This window comes from Peromyscus maniculatus, chromosome 7 (genome assembly GCF_049852395.1).
Source record: "Peromyscus maniculatus bairdii isolate BWxNUB_F1_BW_parent chromosome 7, HU_Pman_BW_mat_3.1, whole genome shotgun sequence".
Lineage (NCBI taxonomy): Eukaryota > Metazoa > Chordata > Mammalia > Rodentia > Cricetidae > Peromyscus > Peromyscus maniculatus.
In genome coordinates, this window is record NC_134858.1 from 40,126,935 (window position 1) to 40,132,959 (window position 6,025).

Below are 6,025 nucleotides of genomic sequence, written 5' to 3' on the forward strand. Positions count from 1 at the left end.
TCTAATTATTTTTGTTGCCCTTGTCTAAATTTCAGGACACAGCCCTATAATCACAGAACTTCAGGGCTCCCAGCTACCTGGATGTACTCTGGAGGAGGGCCAGCAGCAGAGGTGGCAAGCCTTGCCCTCCCCAGCCACCCACAGGGGAGGGGACGGGTCGCTCGCCCTCCTCAGCCCTTCCCATGGCTTCTCCAGCAGAGGAGGAGAACCTTGCCTGGATCCTCTGTAAGGAAATAGCAACCTGCTATGGGCTCTTGTGCATCTGTAGCCAGAGCTAGCCCCCTTAAGCTCCAGCAGTCCTTCTGGGCATCTCGGCTCAGCCTCACTTTGTAGATAAGGAAACTGCCTCAGAAAGGTAAGTAATTTGCCCGAATCTACCCACTGAAACAATCCCTTGTTGGGCTTGGTGGAACATGACTGCAACCCAGAACTCGGGAGACCTAGGCAAGAGGATTGTCACAAGTACAAGGTCAGCATGGCTGTGTGATAAAACCAAGGCCAGCCTGGGGTAAGTAAAGTACAATAGAACACAATTAAATGAGGTAAAATGCAGGTTCTAGGTTCCTTCACCCAAGCTCTGCCCCCACCCACTCCTATCCCTATCCCCCACCCCGCCCCAACTCCTTGCTCTCACACAGGCCCTGAGCACAGCCCTGGTCTCTTCAGAAAACAGCTCAGGCCCAGAGAAAGGAATCAGGAGCCCAAACCAACTCAGAACCAAGAATATAGACGTGAATTCACGGAGGGCCCCATCCCCACCAGTTGCCCAGTGGCTGTGGAGACTGACCGTGGACGCCTGAAAGGCAGGATGATAAGGCAAGAGCTCTGTCTCAGCCTCGGGCTGGACCGCATCTTCTTTGGGAAGCTCATGTCTTTAGCACTTCCGGCCTTTGGACTCGTGAGAGGAGACACATTGCATCATCTAGAGTAGTCTTTGTTTACAGTCAGCTGATTTCTGGGCCTGGAGATGCACACCTGTGATTTCAGCCCTCAGGAGGTTAAGGTGGGAGGGACCCTGAGTTCCTGGACAGCCTGGGCTACAGAGTGAGATTACCTTGTCTCAAAACCAAAAAAAAAAAAAAAAAAAAAAAAAAAAGACTAAGAAGACATAGATGAAAACCAGACAGAACAGAAGGAAACAGCGACCCCTACGTCAAAACCACAGCTGTATTAAGACTGGCCCGGACCCTTCTTTCACAGCCTTGAGGGCTACTTAGCTCACCTTCAGTGGAGCCGAAACTTGGGGTCCCCCACTCCACCTGCACAAGTGTACTGCAGCTAGATTCAAAGAAGAACTGCCTGAAGCAAAGATGGCCCCAGAGCTTGGAATGAGTGGCTGGGGAAGACAGCAGTGTTTTCCTCCCACGTTTTTAAGGGTCTGTCATCCTTTAAGAGACACACACATAAAAGGCTTTCTAGGTAGTCTTGTCCAGAGGCAAGAGGATGGGCCCTGTGGCCACTCCCCTCCCATCCTGGGTTCCCAGGAAGGTGGAGGAGACTCTTCCTTTTAAAGGGGTTTCCTTAGTTATGACAGAAGGATTAATGGCAGAGTCAGCTGCAGTCAGGCCACCAAACGTGGGCTGAGGAGATTGCTCCACCCACTGAATCAAGACTTGCAGGAGGGAGGCCCGCTTCAAGCTTCCTCTTTGAAAGGACTTTGTGAGGAGTCCGGGGTCGGCTGCAGGTGGGTGTGGGAGTAGGCAGCCCTGTGGGGGCTGGCAGACAGGGCAGATTGGCATTTGTCCCGAGACAGCCAAGGGGAAGACGCAGGAGTCACCTCTGCTCCATACGGATACTTCTCTGGAAGCCAGGAGGGAGAGTCCAGCATTGACTTCTACTCTACTATAGGCTTGAAGCTAGACCAGAGGGAGGACAGGATAAGATGGGCAATGAGGTTTGGGGATTTAGCTCAGTGGTAGAGCAAGTGCCCAGCACTTTTTTCAGCTCCGGGGAAAAAAAAAATAATGGGCAATGAACAGCAGAGGAGGCCCACCCCTGGTCCCTTTCCTTTCTTTTAAGACTTTTTAAAATACAAAAGTCCCCATGCTTTGGTCCTTTGGGGCCCTTTCGCAGTTTGTGTGTGACACATAGGTTCTGAGGGCTATCAGGAAGTGACCTTTTCTAGGCTGCCGAAGGAAGAGAGGCGCTTGGGTGTCATCAAGCCCTCGGGTGGGCACAAATGTCGAATCAGTGGGAAGCCTGGGAGAGTGAAGGAGTAGTCACCTTTCTCTGGGTCCTTCCGTCACCTCAGTGCGGGAGCTTCACATAGTCCAGGCTAGCCTTGAGCTCCCCAAGTAGCTGAGAAAGACCTTGAACTTCTGATCCTTCCTCTGCCACCTCCTGAGTTCTGGGATTACAGGCTTACACCACCATGCCCAGTTTACACTGAGGACGGAACTTAGGGTTTCACGCCCGCTAGACAAGCACCTCCCTACTGAGTTCCAGTCCCAGCTTGAGCCTCACCTCCTTGGTTCAGCTCTGCAGACACCTGTTAGGGAAGCTGAAGATGCCTGGTGGGCAGGGAGGGTGCTTTGAGCAGGACCCGGAAACCCGCTCAACCTGGTGGGTAAGAGGTCACTTTCAGGAAGGCCTGAGCTCTCCTTCCTCTGGGCATCCCTAGCCCTCTTGTACTTGTTCTCTTATGAGCCATTCACCCCAAATTTGAATGGATTCCTTCATTCTTTTCCTATGACACTGAAAGCTACCCAGTACAGTTCAAGAACTCATCATTCCTGTCTGGGTGATGGGTCCCTGTTCAAGGCCAGGTGCACAGTAGTGCTCAGGAGTAGGTGGGAAATGAACCAGCACTAACCAACTTAGGCAGGTCTGAGCTAGATGTCTCTGAAGGATAAGCAGGTGCTTGGACTGAGGCCTCAGATCAGAGGGAACGTCTCTTGGGAGAGAGAATGGCATTTCTTCCTCCCATGTACACTGAAGCTTTTGAACCTGCTTCCCCTCCCTTAGGACAACCGAGAACGGCTTACCCCAGGATCTGCCATCTACCCACCTTCCTCCGGTCCATCTGTGCACCTCCACCATCCGTCCACCAGCCCAGGGCCTGGGATGTGTTAGAGCAGGCTCATACTGGTTCATGAGAGCACCAGGTGCTGCTGTCAGCACCTTGAGGGATGAGCGGCTGACTGACACCTCACGATGGAGGCAGCAGAGCGGGAGGAAGCAGCAAGCTCCACGGGCCAGGGCTTTCTCCTTTTGCCCCCCTGGCAAACCTCTGCAAGGCACTCACTCACCTGCAAACTGTCTGTATCCACTCCTTCCTCTCCCCACCCTCCTCTTACCTCTTTCCCCAATTATTTTATCGGTTATTTATTTGTTTAGTAATCCATCCATCCATCCATCCATCCATCCATCCATCCATCCATCCATCCATATTCATCTTTCGATTTCTTTCGTCCATCCACCTACCCACAGATGTTTTGTTTTGTTTGGACGGTGGGTTTGAGGTTTTTTGTTTTGTTTCTGTTTTGTTTTTGGTCTGGGTCTGTGTATCTACTTATCCTAAGGCTCAGAGTACTTCCCGGATCTCTGGGAGGCAGGTGTATGAACTCCAAGGACCAGAGCAGCCTTTGGATCATAGGGAACCCAGGGTCTTTACTTCTGTCTCTTTTTTTGCTCTTCTTCCCCTTTTCCATCCTCCTCATCTGGCCCCTCAGGATGAGGGGGACTCTCAGGGGATGAGGAGGGGGCATGTCTCCACCGGAAGACAAGGACGGCCTCTTCCTTTCCCCTGCTTCTCCTAGACCTCAGGCAAGAGTGCAGTGCAGTGACACTGGCCTGGCCTTCCCTCCCCTCCCTTTCCCTCCCCTTCTCTCTTCCCCCCTTCCCTCCCCCTTCCCTTCCTTCCCATCCCTCTCTTCTCTGCCTTTCCATTTTTTCTTTTTCATTTTCTTTTTTAAAAAATATATTTTATTTTATTTTTATGTGCATTTGTGTTTTTGCCATGGGTGTCGGGGTCCCCTGAAACTGGAGTTACAGACAGGTGTGAGCTGCCATGTGGGTGCTGGGAATTGAACTCAGGTCCTCTGGAAGAAGAGTCAGCACTCTTAACCCCTGAGCCATCTCTCCAGCCCTCTTTTTCATTTTCATTTTGTTTTGTTTGGATTTTTTTTGGGTGTGTGTGTGTCCTGGAACTTCATATGTAGACCAAGCTAGAGTCAAAGTTGTGGCAATCTTTCTGCCTCTACCTCCAAATGGCTAAGACAACCCTGAGCCATTACATAGATTTGGGTCCGGCTTTTTGACAATAGGTTCCCCAACCCAGAAATCCTTAGAATTTCTTAGGTAAGCCATCAGTGAGTTCAGATAAGAGGGATTTCCTTGAGGCTCCAGGACAAGAACAGGCCAGCACTTCCACCTCCAACACACACACACACACACACACACACACACACACACACACACACACACACACCCCTCTTCTTAGCTCTAGCTGCCTTGTGAGCCAAGTGTGTCTGCCCTGTTCCCATGCTGTGATAACAAAGGATTAGTTGTCAGCCTCTTGAGTCAAGGGGTGTGGTTCCCAAGGTTTAACCTGCATTTGAGGGAAAGGAAAGGGGACCCTCCCCCTGCACACACCTCAGAACCTTATTCTCCAGCCACACTCACAGTCTACCCCAATCCACCCATCACTAAGGGGAATGGGGCATTCCTGTACTCTGTGGGGGCAGCTGTTTCCAGATGTCCTGTAAGAACAGAAGGTTCTGGTGCTTGCCTGGGGGCTGAGGGAGGAAGAGAGCTTGGCATTTCTCAAGTCTCTAGAGTCATCCGAGTCTCACACTGTACTGTCTCATTTTGGAGGTTATTCCACATGGCCCGGCTCTGAGAAGGTGTGCAGGTTTTTCTGAGTCACACCGCAAACCTACTGTAGAGAAAGGGGAGAGAGAAGTATTTGGGTTCTGAGGACCCTCCACCTGGCCGCCATTGCTCAGATTCCTTTTATTGCCATGTCTCTGGCCCAGGGACCCCAAGCAGCTTCCGACTTGCTTTGAGGAGGTACCTAAGGCCAGCATGTGTACTTTCTCAGGGCCATGGGCACAGGGAAACCTCCAGCAACTGTGTTCTAATGAGATGTTAGGTTTCTCCAAGAAGCGGGGGTAGAAGAAGAGACTGGCCAATCTCAAAAGCTCCAGCCCTGTGATGGGCTGAAGCCAGGGTCCTCTTAGCACCTACATTTCCTCTCTGTTAGAAGTCACAGCTGGGGGCTGTGAGATGGCTCAGTGGGCCAAGTGTTTGCCTGCAAGCAGGAGGCCCTGGGTTCAATCCCTAGCACCAGGCAACAGCCAGATGTCATGTCTTTGTCTGTAGTCCCGTTGCCAGGAAGGAGACAGGCAGATCCAATGGCCAGCTCCAGGTTCAGTGAGAGACTGTCTCAAAAAATAAAGTGATGAGCAATTGGGGAAGATGTTAGAAACACACACACACACACACACACACACACACACACACACACACACACACACGGCATGATTGTAGATTGTAGGGAGGCTTAAATAAATCCTGACATGCAGAGTCCCTAAGACACCAGCTGCAAATTGGTAAGAATCGGTCATGTCCTAACGTCCAAATCGCACCCAGCGCACAGCTTCTCTCAGGATGTGCTGTCCCAGGGTGGAGACTTTCCTTTGATTTCCAGCCCGCAAATTACAAGGCGATTTGGCTTGTGTGACCCAATTAAGAGCCTTCTGACCCATGGATCTCTGTGGACACCTCACCTTCTGCCCCCAGGGGCACGGGCCTCCTCAAAGCTTGCTTGCCCACCTGTGAGGACAGAGGCTCCGCCTCCCCGCTAGAAGTACATCAGATGGAAGCAGCTGAACTGGTTGTCCATGGTGGGAAGTAATAAAAGTGGGAGAAAAAACAAAACAAAACACTTCTTTAAAAATCCCAGGCTGGGCGTGAATGTGCGGGCGTGGCCCAGGTCATTAGCCACTCTGCCCCGCCTGTCTCTCTGGGCCCGTTGTGTCAGATTGCTCCTCCTATGGCTCCTCCTCCTGCCCCACCTTCTCCT